Source organism: Pipistrellus kuhlii, unplaced genomic scaffold (genome assembly GCF_014108245.1).
Source record: "Pipistrellus kuhlii isolate mPipKuh1 unplaced genomic scaffold, mPipKuh1.p scaffold_m20_p_4, whole genome shotgun sequence".
NCBI lineage: Eukaryota > Metazoa > Chordata > Mammalia > Chiroptera > Vespertilionidae > Pipistrellus > Pipistrellus kuhlii.
This window is the reverse complement of record NW_023425540.1, coordinates 67,589,333-67,592,113: the sequence shown is the minus strand read 5'-3', so window position 1 is coordinate 67,592,113 and position 2,781 is coordinate 67,589,333. Positions and strand designations below refer to the sequence as shown.

The following is a 2,781-nucleotide window of genomic DNA, read 5'->3' as shown; positions in this document are numbered from 1 at the left end:
TAGTATTTTCAACAAACCGTATTATAGTACATATCAATGAAATGTTTTGCTATTTTAGTTTTAAACTTATACCCTGAAACTATTTAAGATAATGCTTTATTGCTGAGGCATATAACTTTCAAACCAACTGAAATTATGGACATGGTACTTACTTGCATGACCATGTACATGCGGAATATTTTCATCATTTATTATAGGAATTCCTTGGAGATACTGTGGGCTCAGTTCCAGACCTCCAGACTACTGTAATAAAGCAAATATTGAAGTAAAGGAAGTCACACAAATTTTTTTGTTTCCCAGTGCATATAAAAGTTACGTTTATACCGTACTGCAATCTAGTTAAGTGTACAATAGTGGTATGTTTAAACAAACAAAGTACAAACCTTAATTAAAATGTACTTTACTGCTAAAAAAAAAAATGCTAACCATTGTCTGAACCTTCAGTGAATTGTGATCTTTTTGCTGGTGGAGGGCTTTGCCTTAGTGCTGATGGTGACTGACCAGGGTGGTGGCTGCTGAAGGTTGGGATGACTATGGCAATTTCTTCCTTTCATGAGCCATTTCTCTATAGCATGGGATGCTGTTTGATAGCATTTCAGCCACAGCAGAACTTCTTTCAAAAGTGAAGCCAATCCTCTCTAAATCCTGCCTTTACTTTATCAACTAAGTTTTATATTTCTCTAAAGCTTGTTGTCACTTTAATACTCTTTCCAGCATCTTCACCAGATGCAGAATACACCTCAAGAAATTACTTTCTTTGCTCACCCCTAAGACATAACTCCTCATCCATTGAAGTTTTATCACGAGATTGCAGCAGTTCAGTCACATCTTCAGGCTCCGCTTCTAATTTTGGTTCTCTTGCTGTTTCCACCACATCTGCAGCTACTTCTCCACCGAAGTCACCCATGAGGGTTAGAATCAACTTCTTCCAAACTCCTGTGACTGCTGATGTATTGACCTATTCTCATGAATCACAAATGTTCTTTATGGCATCTAGAATGGTGACTCCTTTTCAGAATGTTTTCAATTTACTTTGCCCAGATTTACAGAGGAATCGTTATCTGTGGCAGCTAGAGCCTTAAGAAATTCATTTCTTAGATAATAAGATGTAAAAGTCAAAATTACTCCTTGATTTAAGGGCTTGCAGAATGGGTGTTACATTAACAGGCACAAAAACATTAATCTCACTGTACATCTCCATAAGAGCTCTTGGGTGGTCATTGCATTGCCACCAAGCAGTGATATTTTGAAATAAATCTTTTTTTCTAAGCTATAGGTCTTAATAGTGGGCTTGTAAACAGATGTGCTGTCATCCAGGCCTTGCTATTCTGTTTATAGAGCACAGGCAGAGTGTATACAGCATACTTCTTAAGAGGCCCTAAGGTTTTTAGAATGGTAAGTGAGATTGGCTTCAGATAGAAGAAACTGGCTGCATTAGCCCTTAATGGGAGAGTCAGCCTGTCCTTTGAAGCATTGAAGTAGGCACTGACTTCTCTTCTTCAGCTGTGAAAGTTCTAGATGGCATCTTCTTTTCAATATAAGGTTGTTTCATCAACACCGAAAATCTGTCATTTAGTATAGCCACCTTCATTAATTATCTTAGCTACATCTGGATAATTTGCTGCAGCTTCTACATTGTACTTTCTGTTTCACATTGAAGTTTATGTTATGGAGATGGCTTTTTGTTGTTGTTAATTCTCATCTGAGGATATTTCCCATTGATTTTTTTTTCTTCTTAGAGAAAGTGGAAGGAAGGAAGGCAGCGAGAAGAGAGAGGGAGGGAGGAGAGAAAAAGAGCAAGGAGACACCTATGTGAAAAAGACACATGGATTGGTTGCCTCCCGCATGTGCCCAACTAGGCCTGGAATTGAGCCTACAACTGAGGTACTGTACATGCCTTTGACTAGAATTGACCCAAGACCCTTTAGTCCAAGAGCTAATGTTCAATCCACTGAGCGAGGGCTGGCTTTTTTCTTAAACCTTATGAACCAACCTCTGTTAGCTTCAAACTTGTATTCTGCAGCTTTCTCACCTCTCTCAGCTTTTATAGAATTGAATTAGGGATTTGCTCTAAATTACTTTTTGCCTTGAGGGAATGTTGTGGCTGATCTTCTATCCAGACCACTAAAAATTTCTCCATATCAGCAATAGGCTGTTTTGCTTTCTTGTTATTCATGTGTTCACTGGAGTAGTGGCTTCAATATCCCCTGGGAACTTTATCTTTGCATTCATAACTTGGCTGTTTGGCATAAGTGGCCTAGTTTTCCACCTTTCTCAGCTTTTGACATGCCTTCCTCATAATCTCAATCACTGATAGCTTTTGATTTAAAGGGAGAGACATACAACCCTTCCTTTCACTTGAATACTTAGAGGCCATTGTAGGGTTATTAATTGGCCTAATTTCAATATTGTTATTTCCCACTGACTCGGGAGGTCCAAGGAGAGGGATAGACATGGGTAATACCCAGTTAGTGGAGCAATCAGAACCCACACAACATTTATCAGTTAAATACATCATCCTTTAGGGGCGAAGTTTGTGTTGCTCCCAAATAATTACAACAGTAACATTAAAGACTACTGATCACAGATCATCATGAAAAATATAATAATAATAATAATAATAATAATAATGATAATAATGATGTTTCAAATATTGAGAGAATTACCAAAATGTGGCACAAAGTGATTGAATGCTGTTGGGAGAATGGTGCCAATAGATGAGCTTGATGCAGGGTTGCCACAACCTTCAATTTGTAAGAAACACACAACATTTGTGAAGTG

General features: G+C 38.0%; 1 pseudogene; it reads right to left on the bottom strand.

Annotated features, from left to right (window-relative positions):
- Nucleotides 1–421: 421 nt before the first annotated feature.
- Nucleotides 422–2,415, bottom strand: LOC118703667 (annotated as a pseudogene).
- Between the last annotated feature and the right edge of the window lie 366 nt (nt 2,416–2,781).